At 38.6% G+C, this 13,103-nt stretch overlaps 1 protein-coding gene and 1 long non-coding RNA gene across 3 annotated transcripts in view; one reads left to right on the top strand and one right to left on the bottom strand.

The window, feature by feature from the left end:
- PTPRM (protein tyrosine phosphatase receptor type M) overlaps nucleotides 1-13,103 on the bottom strand; it is a 642,938-nt gene that overhangs the window by 311,621 nt on the left and 318,214 nt on the right. The gene's annotated exons all lie outside the window — the stretch shown is intronic.
- Nucleotides 434-12,724, top strand: LOC307107761. The gene is made up of 2 exons (XR_013814254.1): nucleotides 434-7,125; nucleotides 7,192-12,724. It is a non-coding gene; the product is annotated as an uncharacterized lncRNA (long non-coding RNA).

Below are 13,103 nucleotides of genomic sequence, written 5' to 3'. Positions count from 1 at the left end.
TCACCACAGCTGTGAGGGCCGAGCCCCTTGCAGGAATTTCGTGCATTGGGCCTCTAATATATAATAACTGATAAACAAATCAAGTGAACTTTCAATTTATTTAAATCTAACAATATTTATTGAATGTATATTAACATAATAGGCAAGGCATACATAACCATCTAAGAAAAGTTGCCCTTTTCTCTAAATTTTAGGTGTTAGCAATAGTTATTTACTCTGTGGTTGATTTTCCCCATGCTTCCACTGAACTCTTCCTCCAACCTAAAATTTTGTAGGGCCTAAATCTAACTTGTGTCAAAATCCCTTAGGATTTTAATGGATCCTTTTATGTGAATATTCATAGCAGCTTTGGAAACAACTCAGACACCCATCAACAGATGAATGGATAAATAAAATGTGATATATATATATATATATATATATATATATATATATGTCATAAAAAGGAATGAAATTTGGATATATACTACAATATGGATAGATTTTTAAACATTGTGCTTAGTGAAATTAGTCAGACACAGAAGTACAAATATTATATGATTCCACTTATATGAAATACCCAGAATAGGCAAATTCACAGAGATAGAAAATAGTCTAGAAGTTACCAGGGGTTGGGGTGGAAGGGAGTTCTTATTAATGGGTACAGAATTTTATTTGGGGAATGATAAAAATGTTTTCAGTATAGATAGTGGTGATGTTTATACAACATTGTTAGTATATATAATAACACTGAGTTGTACCCTTATGAATGGTTCAGATGATAACTATTATTATGCATGTTTACCACAATAAAAAAATTAAAGCCCTCACTATGACTTTTCTTTTCATCAAAAATAGAAAGGTTCTATTCATTCTTGCCAAACAATAAACTAATGAAAAAATTCATTTATTTTCCAAAAATTTCAGATTGTTGTATTTCTAAATATGTTATTTTCAAATTACATATATGCTTTTTAAGGCTGTCAAAAAAAGAGAAGTTTTTGTTTACTTAACATTTCAAAATAAATCAATATGCATTGTGAACAAAAATGAATCATAACAATGTTGACTCTGAATGTTTTTAATCCTTAATGATATGTTTTAAAATTTAGATAGCATGATATTAAATAGAGCTTTAAATGTATTCACTTTTCATAGGTTTTTATAAGCCAGGTAAAATAAATCAAAACATCACCCTCCATTTGAACAGCAGCCATGTGTCCTGGAGTCCAGTGGTCCCCACTCTCCCCATCCTTTGTTCCTCAGATTCACTGACAGCTTTTGGCTCTTGGTCTGTCCTCCGCTCAATACACAGTGGAATGACAGGTAGGGTGCCAAGAAACACACATGACTGCTCTTCCCTAATTACTGTTTCTCATATCTTTTATATAGTAAGTATTTTGATGGGAGAGCTTATGCTATTAATAACTTAAGAACAATTAAAGACAGTAAAGATTTCTCTACTTGTTTTTGTTTTTTTTTAACCAATGGCTTAGTCAGCTTCAAGTGACTCACATAAACTAAACTAAGTTAACCTGCTTCTAATTATAATGTAAAAATAACCTCTATAAAATCATATTTAAACACAACCCCACAAGGGTTTACATAAATTTTAACACGTTTCTCAGGAAACATACTGTGGAGAGTAGGGAAATAAAGATAGATTTTTGGGGGTACAGCCATAGCTTGAAAGAGCTGTGTTTAGCTGCCAGTCTCTACGTTGGGGTTAAGAACTGTATTCGTTTTCTATTGTTGCCATAGCAAAGTGCCACAGAATGGGTGGTCGAGACAACAGAAATTTATTTTCTTACAGTCCTGGAGGCTGCAAGGTCTAAGATCAAGGTAAAAGCATGGTTGGTTCCTTCTGAGGCCTCTCTCCGTGGCTTGCTTGCAGCTGGCCATCTTCCCATGTCTTCGCATGGTCTTCCTTCTGTGTGTATGTGTGCTAATCTCCAATTTTTAGAAGAACATCAGTCATATTGGGTTAGGGCCCAACCTACTTGCCTCATTTTACTTTAATTACTTCTTTCAAGACCTTATGTCCAAATATAGTCACAGTCTGGGGACTGGGGATTAGAACTTCAACATCTGAATTTTGGGAGAACATAATTCTGCTCATGACACTAATTTAGAACACTGCTATTTTTTAAAAATTATATTTTTATTGATATCAGAGAGGAAGGGAGAGGAACAGAGAGAGAGATCAATGATGAGCGTGAATCATTGATTGGCTGCCTCCTGCATGCCTCTTATTGGGGATCAAGCCTGCAACCCAGGCATGTGCCCTGACCGAGAATCGAACTGTGACTTCTTGGTCCATAAATCGGTGCTCAACCACTGAGCCACGTCGGCCGGGCATTAGAACATCACTATTAATTACTGTGCATGAAGATACTTTCCAAGGTTAACAATGTTGGCTCAACTTGGACCATGCCAGTACACACTTAACTGCCACTGCTTACTGATGCTGACTTAACTCCAGCCCCTGCTGCTTGACAAATCACAGCCCTTTCATGCAGGGACCGTGGCTGGGGATGCAGGTCCCCAGTTCCCAGTGTTGGGCTTGAGCTTCTATCTCCCCTGAAACAATGCTCACTCTTTCTGGCACACAGCAGCGAGGCAAAACACTGCCCCGGTGGTGGCTGGCCAATCACAGATTTGAATATGTGCCATTGTGTTTCTCTCTGTTGCTCAAAGAATAGACCTGAACCACAGAATATAAAATATTCCTTGGCAACCAGGTACATAAAAGTAAGGAATCTGCTTTTCTCTTCCCTGAGAAAACGAAAACACATTTCAAAAACTCTCCAAAAGTCTTTGATTCTGTGTGTGTTAGGCTGAGCTAAGCTTCTTTAAACCCTGTTACACAGAACTGAAGGCTTGAACTATAGGGGATCTGTTACCACATTCATTTCAAATTCTGATAAGCATTCTTGAATTTTTAAAAATGTTTTTAGTCCATCTATTTGAGCATTGGCCCTCAGACAGCTCTCCTTTTTATCTTTCAAGTTCAAAGTACAATTTTGAAATAAAGGTTTAACTTTCCTGTGAATTCTGAAAGTTTTATACTCTCAGGAGCACTGGGCCCAAGGTTTTAGACATGTGTCCCCACTCTGAAGGAACTTTCCTTTGCCTTTCTCATCTCCCCCTTAGATGGAGTCAAGACTACAACTATTCTAAAGCCCACCTAGCCCAGGATACCACATGAATTTGATTAGGAATTATAATGGTAGGCTTTCTAAATATATTCTACATTTGCATCAACTTGAATTGGTTCAAAAATTGTATCAGTTTTCAGTTGCCTAGCAATGAAGTGACATGTTGTAACAGAAAGAGCCCCGTGTGGAATTGTACCTCAGTTCGGTGTGACCTTTGAATGTCCCTTAACCATCTTGGAACTTCACCTTCCTGGTTTGGAAAATGAGAATCCTGTTATCTACCTCCCAATCATTTTGGGGTTAGGGAGGAAAATGGATGTGGCAGTACCTTATAACTTAGATGCACTAATGATGGTATCACGGGGGCATTTTTCATTTTCCTTGATTCTTCCATGACTGCTTGCTGGTCAGCAGCCATCACTGCCCTTTGTTTAAAAACACGAGGTGGCCTTGTGGCATGGGGCTACTTCACATCCTGATTTTTTCCGGGGACTGTTCCATATGGAACACTGCAACGCACAGCTTTCTAGACTACACTGTAGTCTAACAATTGACATTTTTATTCATCAAGTTCACAGTATCTCAAGGCAAACTGCCTACCAACCTTGATAATGCCGTTTTACTATTATGGATGGAAATCTGAAATGCCTCTTGCTCTTTAGCATTAAATATTGAGTGGAAGTGGAACTTTTATTGACAGTTTTATTACTTTATTTTACTGCCACACGTTTTAATGTGACAGTAAAGCAGCGAAACACACATTAAATAAGTGCTGCGATAACTTGATAATGACCTTCCACAGATTATTTTCCCCAAGAAGGTTGGTGGCAAAGAAGACAGGGAAATGTGTTAAAGGAGAAAGCAGGCGGACCCAGACAGAACTAGGGACAGTTCTTTAACTGCCTGAAACACATCTGAGCCCGCAGCATGTGCTGGCACTCTTGCGCACAAAATGAAAAGGTCGGTTTTTGTCTTCCTTATCTTATAGACGGATGTGGAGCCAGAGACACACCGTGTACAGGCAGAGTACATGAGACAAATGCCATTATAAAGATCTGCCTCAAGTGTGACGGACAGGGCCCTGATTCGGTGTGGTGAATAAGACAAAGCCTGACAGTTCCTTTACACACAGGAGGTGCTGACCAGCAGAAGGGAGGGGGAAAGGAAGTTTTGAGAAAGGGAACAGCATGTGAAAAGGCATGGAGGTATGCCAGAGAAAGCCGGAACGATTTGCTCAGGGGAGAAGAAAAGGTCCCATGTGAGTGAAATATAAGCTGGTGGGGGAAGCGTGGGTCAGAAGTGTTTAATCGGGAATGTGAAGACCTTCCCAGGCTGTGCTAATGCCCCTGATTCTAACAACTCGAGAGCACTGTGTGTATACTTGATCCTCATTTGCACTTAAGTGCTGTGCCACGATGTTCCCCAGGGGTGTGCCTGGGAGGCACAGGCCTTCAGCGGGCAGCTCAGGTGGGGGGAGAAAAGGATGCCTGGAGGTGCGTATTAGATTGACTTCGCACTCCAACTGATGTAACTGGCTCCTTTGAGGGACAAACCTTGTAATTCCTTTCTCATTCAGACTCTGAATGCCATGGATCCATTTACTAAATATTTGTCAAGAGCCCACAGGCATTATTACTGAAGACTTGAGGCTTCCAGGGTAAGAGAGGAGTCTGATGTTTAAAATTACAGGGGAACGCATGGTTCTCTTGCTTAGAGGTAGTTTAGGGACAACCTCCACGCGGAAGGGATATGTAAGCAGGGGTATGAAGAGAAGGCAAGAGTGGGAGAGCGCTGTTTCTTAGGCGGGAAGGAGAAGCTGAGCCCAGGAAAGGGAAGAAGTACAATAAAAGCTGAAGCCGAGATGGCACAGGAGCCAGTGTGGAGAGCTGATGGAGAGGGAGGCCAGGGCTGGGCAGCGGGGGAAAGACACCTGCCATTCATCCCTTCCATGGCGCGGGCACTGCATTCAGACAGACAAAAGCATTGCCCTCCCGGAACTTATGTTCTAGTGGAGGGAGATAGACAAACATGCAAAATCCATACCGGGTATGTCAGGCTGTGAGAGCAGTGATGCGGCAAAAAGCAGCAGGGAGGTTTTGCTAGTGGGCCTGGGCGCTAGATACCTCTGTGGCCAGGTTGTTGTGGCATTTGGGATTGTTGTATTCATGGCGTGCAAGTGCCACAGAATGTATTATCGTGGGTCTAAATGTCTACCTGGAGTCTTGAAAACACTCTATTTTAAAAAGTATTTAAATACAATTTTTACCACTTTTTTAAAAAAGGAAGCAGGGAAGGGGACACAAAGTGCTGGCAGCAGCTGCATGGGAAGGAGTCTGCATTTTATGGTCTTTTTTATTAGACATGGTATGATTGGATTTGCATTTTAAAAAGATCTCTGTCTATGGGACAGAGAAAGTCTGGAGGGGAGAGAAGGACTCTGGGATGATGAGCTAGAAGGATGCACAGAGAAGCATGGTGGGCGGCTGAGGCTAACGCAAGGCACTGCAGATACACCTCTTAAACACCCAGGCATTTGGGGGGAAAGAATGGGTACGACTCAGTGATTGACTCAGTGTAGGGATGAAGTAGTGGAAAGAATCAAGGGTGAGTAATAGGTTCTGGCTGGGATGAGTGGGAAGTTTGTAGAAATATTTATTGAGCTAAGGGACACTGCAGACCAATACTTAGCTCAAGGGCATGGGGCAGGGAAGGCTGTGGGGAAAGATGCTCAGCTGCATCTTAGGGATGAAGAGTCACAGCTACACAGGTAATCTAAATAAAGACATCAAATAGACAGCACACCTGGTATGGCCGCAGATCTAGCAGATAGGACCCGGAGCTCCTCTGAGCTGGGCTGAGGACAGGGACATGGAGATGTAGGAGCACACCCGGGAGTGATCAGACCCTGCTGCTTACCCCTCAGTCCTCAGTCAGGAAGCAAAATGGGTCCAAAGCTGCTACAGTTGAAATGCCAGTGCAGCCCCTCACAGCCTCGCCTGGGTGCCCTCCACACTGTCAGCAGACCTCAGGGTGACCAGGGGACCATAACCACAATACCAAGACACCAGTCTATAGCTTCCAATTCTGTTTGTTTGTTTGTTTTTTTAATTTGAATTCTGCTATTAATTATTTTAAAATTATGTCATTTTCTGAGCATAACTGCTGGATAAAGATACATAATGCAAATATGTTATGAGCTATACTCTCTTTGGGGAATGAAAGTTTAACTTATTTTTCATTGGGACTAATAAATATATTACCACAGAACATGTTAACTAGTTGTCTCAGCTAAATCATCTTAGATTCATAATCTGTCCAAAAGAATAGCTTAGGTCCACCTTTCTAAACCTGGTATTAAAATGTTTCCAAAGATGTCCAACTGGTGAACTTACCAGTAAGAATTATAAATTGCTAACTTGGAATTTCTACTTCCCAAAACCCTCTCTAATTTTACACAGATTAACCTACATTGCTACTTTCTTTAAAAATCATCCTTAGATACTTCAGGATTCTATCCTAGAATGGGATGCATGTATGGTTTACACACCCAGACAGGGTTAGACAAAGGTGGCCTGCAAAGGCAGCTGCATGGAGGGTCAATGATTTCCTCTGTGGGCTGGATACAGGTCACCTGCAGCAATCATTTCTCTGCCCTCACTTCCTTTTTCTCTTTGACTACAGTGAGAGCTCCAATAGCCACAATGAAATTAAAGAGCCAGCTCGTGGGTAGGTCACCTAGGTAACATTCAATTTTCTTTGACATGGGTGGATGACAGGTGTGGAGCCCAGAGCCATGTTCTCTTAACTTCCATAGAAAAGTGTTATTTTTCAAAAGTCGCTATAGGCAATTCTGAGGGTGAAAAGGTATGTCTTTGTTTTCAAATAATTTATAAACTTTAAAAATAATTAAAGCTGATATGTGGTATATATGGGTCAGATATAATATTGATAAAATAAGGAACAAGAGTTATAATTTCAAAGTACTATGGTATATATGGGTCAGATATAATATTGATAAAATAAGGAACAAGAGTTATAATTTCAAAGTACTAAGAAATTATTTTTAAAGAGAAAAATATGCATCTAATGCGTCAAAACAAAAAAGCGTTACCAATGTCCACCTAATAAGCGAGTAGGCTGGACTTGCTAATGTGAGAGCGCAACTGAGGACAAAACCGTTAAAGTGGCCACCTTTCTAAGTCTACATATCCTTTTAGCAGGAGGCATATTAATATCTGCTGGTCAAGCAGAGTTCTGCTTTATAATTTAAAATAAACTGCCACATAGCCTCAGAATTAGGGCAACAAGCAAACATACAACTTGAGAAATAGTAGAGAAGGTCAACTAATCTCACATTGTACTTAGTAGCGTTACACCTAAATGACTCTGACAGATAATTATCTTTTATTCTTCCAAGTACCTCTTAGGGCTGAATAACCCTGTCAGGTTATATCTATATGCTATATACAACTAACTGCCCCACTCAATTTATGTCCATTTTATCTGGTTTTATCTTGAAATGAGACGTTCTTATTGTCTAACCACATCCTTAAATTGACTTAAACGAGGACTACAGGTTTTACTCACAGAGCCAGGTTTTGTAGTGAGGCAAAAAGCAAAGTGCCCCGAGAGCCTCGAGTGCTGGCTCTGAGGGCTGCTTCTGCAGCAGGAGACTTGTTCACTGTGCACTTGTGTGTGACACAGACTTGCTGTGCTCTCATACAAACAGACGCGCTGTGCACTTGTGCAAACAGACTCACTGTGCACTTGTGGACACAGCCTTGCTGTGCTCTCATACAAACAGACTCGCTGTGCACTTGTGCAAACAGTCCGTGCACTTGTGCAGACTGGATGTGCACTTGTGTAAATGCTCGCTGTACATTTGTGTAAGTAGGCTGGCTGGGCACCTATGCAAATAGGCTATCTGTGTACATGTGTAAATAGACTGGCTGTGTACTTGTGCAAAAAGATTCGCTGTTCACATGTGCAAATAGACTAGCTGTGCACTGTGCGACTTACTATTATCCAGGTCTCAACTTCCCAGTCAGTAATATGTAGGAGTCAGATGAAATGATAGAGAACTCAAAGTTTTTTTCTTGTAAATATAGTCTGTCAAGAACTGAAGGGACAAAAAAAGAACTGTGAAGGGTCTGAGATTTTACCCAACTTTCACATTAACAAGTTACCTGCCCTAGTTTCACAGATGTTGGCAGAAGATGTGAGACACCTAGGTCAGAGATAAAGGACTTCATTACTAACAACTCAGCCAGTAGCATGAGCTTCAAGTTGCTGATGGTCCCCTTGCCCCTCAAGTCTCATGGGAGCAATACAGAGGGTCCAGGTCAAGCTGCACATGCAGGAGGTCTGGGTTACATCTGAAGAACCCCGAGCTTAGGAAACCCAAACCTTTTCTTATGGGTGTAAACAAACCTGTCTGCCTTTTGCTCCAGAGAGGTACACTGTCTTTAGTATATTATACCAAACAGTAAGACAGCCTGTCCTCTGCTCCAGCGGCAGGCACTGTCTCTATCTTCCAAGGCTCTTCACCATACAAACACTCCTGAAAAGACAGCCCAGAACACAGGCCATCAGGGCCTCTGCTGGCAAGATGTGCCAAAGTATGAGAGCCCCAGGGAGAACTGCATCCCAATGGCCTCTAAACAATTCAGGTCCCATACATTTCTCTCACTGTAACTGGACTCCAAGTTAGATCCACAATGAGTACGAATAATGGATTTCCAAGTAACCCCTATAGTAAAATTTTCCATTATCTCTACTAAAATCAAGAGTTGTTTTTTTTTTTAATGAAAAGTAAGGTTCTTTGCAGATCTCAATTCTGATTCATAGTATACTGTATAAGTACTTAATCTTCAACAAATTTACTCAAAATTACAAGAAGAATTTATCCAATTTCTCAACAGTAATTTGACTACAAGTACTTCATTCAATTCATATCAACTATAAGGGACCCTGTCAATTCTTATCCAGCATTCATTCTCCTTTCTTCTTTCCCAATAGCTCCCCAAATCCCTGATTTCATTCAGCTATTTAATTGTCCACAACTTGTGGGTCAGGGACAGCTGATCCCATCCCTATACCCAAGAATACATGTAGTGTGTGTGTGTGTGTGTGTGTGTGTGTGTGTGTGTGTTTTAAAAAGAGCAGGTTTAGGTTCACAGCGAAACTGAGCAGAAAGTACCAAGATTTCACATATACTCCCTGTCCCTTCAAATAATCTGCCCCCCACCAGAGTGGTACATTTGTTACAACTGATGTACCTACATTGACATATCATCTCATCACCCAGAGTCCACAGTTTACACTACAGTTTACTCATGGTGTTGCACATCCTATGGGTTGGGTCAAATGTATAAAGACATGTATCCACCATTATATCATACAGAGTATTTTCACTACCTTAAAAATCCTGTTCTTCCTATTCACCTCTCTCCCCGCTAGCAACCACTGATCCTTTCACTGTTTATATAGTGTTGCCTTTTCCAGAATCTCATCCGGTTGGAATTATACATATTGTACTTAGCTTTTTCAGGTTGGCGTCTTTCACTTAGTAATATGCATTCCTTCCATATCTTTTCATGGATTGATAGCTTTCTTTTAGCACTGAATACTTTTCTATTGTCTGGATATACCGCAGGTTATTTGTCCCACTGACTGAAGAACAACTTGGTGGCTTCCAAGTTTTGGCAATTATGAATAAAGCTGTTATAAGCATCCATGTGCAGGTGTTTGTGTGGACATAAGTTTTACTCCTTTGCATACACACGAAGGAGCACTATTGCTGGATCGTATGTTAAGAGCATATTTAGTTTAGTAAGAAACTGCCAAGCTGTCTTGATAAGTGAATGTGCTGCTTTGTATTCCTATCAGGAATGAATAAGAGTTCCTGTTGCTACACAGACTCACCAACAAGTGGTGTTGTTAGGGTCCTGGATTTTGGCCATTCTAATAGGTTTGTAGTGCAAGGGTGCATCTTCATTACTCCAAATCATTATTTCTCAACTAGCAACACTAGCATCACTTGGAATTTTTTTTAGAAATATAAATTACTGAGCCCAACCCCAAACCTATTACATCATGAACTCTGGGGTGGGGGCAGCAACCTATCACTTAAAAGCCTCCCAGGTGATTCTGATGTAAACCAACATCACTGAAGTACAGTGAAGTTTAAGAATAGGACACTAAGTCAATCAGTTCATAAAAATTTCCCAGTTATCATTACTGGTACTTAATTAGCCTAACAGATTGAAAGAAAGGACTTATATTCTATGTTTGAGAAAACGTTTCTCTCTCCCTTCTGTTATATTTGAACAAGTGTCCTTTTCTAGTTGCTTCTATGACTATGAAGTGGACCAGCTTTGGGTTAAAGCCAATGCAGGAGAGATTTAGAAAAAACTAAAGTCCCTGGTAATATTGCTGAGCCACTAAATCAACAAACTGCAAAGTGTGATTTATCTATGGACTTCCTGTTACTACAAGTTAATAAATTTCCTTATTGTTTAGTCTATGAACTGGCTTTCTGTTACTTGCAATCCAAAACATCCTGAGTAAAACAGTTTATTTGTAAAGTCTGCCCTAATGTTTATGCTTACTTGTAGAACTTCCTCCCTACACTGTTCCACGAATCTCTTCAAGCTTTGCTTCATGTAAATATGCCCTTACATTGCAAAGCAATGGGGAGATACAAATTAGAAAGCGATGTTCATGAGGCCAGAGTACTTACCACTGTGTCCCCAAAGCCTAGGAGAGTTACCCTCAAATAATAGAGTATCAATAAATATTTGTTGAATAGATTAATAAATGAGCAAGAGAATGTTGAAAAATACCTTCTAAAACAAGATTGGAAAGTGAGAAACCACAAGGAAAACAATGGTTTAATTACTTACGCTACTACATATCTGGCCATCTACCTAGAATGAATAAATTTATGTTTGGATTGAATTAAAGTCTAATGAAACTTTTATCATATATTAATATATATGGATAGTCCTAAAGAATAAGATTGATTTAACTACATACAATTTAAACATTTCTCCTTAAAATGTACCACGAATAAAGTCAAAAGGCAAATGGTGGAATGAGGGAAAATATTTATAAAATATATATGACAAACAAATGATTAATAACCCTACTAATAGAAACCATTCCTACAAACTGAAAAGGAAAAGATCATCCTAAATATAAAATAGTAATCTGATGGTGAAAAACAAAACAAAAAATGTCAATAAACACATGAAAGAAAATGAAATACAAATTAAAATAGTAACATACCATTTCTAAATCAATAAACTGACAACCAATTTTAAATAAGCTTTAATATTTAGTGCTCAAAAGCATGTTCGGAAAGTTCTGTTCTCACACCTTGCGGGAGTTTACTAGTAACTTGCAAGCCTTCTGGAAAGTAATGTGAGATCTAGTAATATCTTAAATGCACTTTGGCCCACCAATTCTACCTTAAAAGTGTAATCTATGGAAATAAAATGTTTTATTATAAGGAATTAACTATATAGATTTTTATTTATATATTACTTTTTATAGAAAATAACAAGAACATATCCATCAAAAAAAGGAGGGCTGAATAATTAGGGTATAGATACTCCAGCATAATAAATAGTTACTACTAAGAATGAGTTAAATATGTTTATATTGCATTAGACTTTAGCAATCAAAGAGATGTTCAGAAAATATTTAGAGATGTAAAGTAAGTTTGCAGAATACTACTATGTACAATATGATCTTATTTTGTTATAATTAGTAAGGAGTAGATCTGGGACATACATTGACATTTATATCTCTAGATGGGCATAGAGAGAGACGCCGAAGGATAAACACCTATATATTATCTCCAGGCAAGGGACTGAAAGAAAGTTGAGGAAATCTACTAATAACTATTTTATCATATATTTCTGTATTTTGCCTCATATAGCATATATGATTTCAGTAATTAAAATGGATAATTAACCAGATATAAACATTAACAAATCAAATGTTATTTATGATAAACTCATGATCCAAATTAATAGCAATATAGCCTATCTAAAGAGAAGTGAAATAACAACATATACTATTTAATGAAAAAAATATTTTTTTCTTTTTTTTTTAATTGGTTTTTAGAAAGGGAGAAAGGGAGAGAAACATCAATGAGAAAAAGATACATTGATCTGTTGCCTCTGTGACTGGGGATAAAACCCACAACCTAAGGTATGTGTCCTGACAGGGAATTGAACCCCTGACCTTCCTGTGAACAAGACAACACTCCAACCAACTGAGCCACACGGGCCAGAGCAAACAGAAATATATTTTAACATCTGTATATTCTCTACTGATTATTTATACTAGAAAGGGGTTTCAATGCCAATTATAAATATGTATCTACAGTCACTTGTTTAGATCTACATGAAAGAAATATTGCTATTTGGTCGGTAGAAATATTTTACATAGTTATATTACTTTTATTTCTCATTCTACAAGGGTAATAACATGGATGAAAGATCAGCAATTCTGACATCAAACAGAGCTATTATCTTTCTTATTTTAATAATAGGTATAACCTTACTTTCTAATAAAATGTCTTGTATTTGTAGTTTTAATTTCATGTATATGCATTATTCATTTTTAAAGCTTTCTATTCACTTATAATTTATTCTAATAGGTAATGTAATCACCAGTTCTTTATATTCTTAAAATTAATTTGTAAAAAAATTATACAAACAAAGGAACATGGTTAACCTTTATAAACTAAAATTTTGACATATCATCATGTTTTTATAATCTGTTGTTATTACGGTGGAGGTTTTAGCTCTCATCTATTTTACCTAGTTTGAACAACATAAGCAGCATTATCCTTACAGATGAAGTAGGCAAGTTCTATTTTGGAGGCCAAATATCATTGCATGTGTTAGGATAAGTTATCTGTCCACATTAATGGGGACAAATAAGCCGAGAGCA

Source organism: Cnephaeus nilssonii (genome assembly GCF_951640355.1).
Source record: "Cnephaeus nilssonii genome assembly, chromosome: 11".
In the NCBI taxonomy this organism is placed as follows: Eukaryota; Metazoa; Chordata; class Mammalia; order Chiroptera; family Vespertilionidae; genus Cnephaeus; species Cnephaeus nilssonii.
The sequence above is the reverse complement of the archived record's forward strand: the minus strand, read 5'-3'. Positions and strand labels throughout refer to the sequence as shown.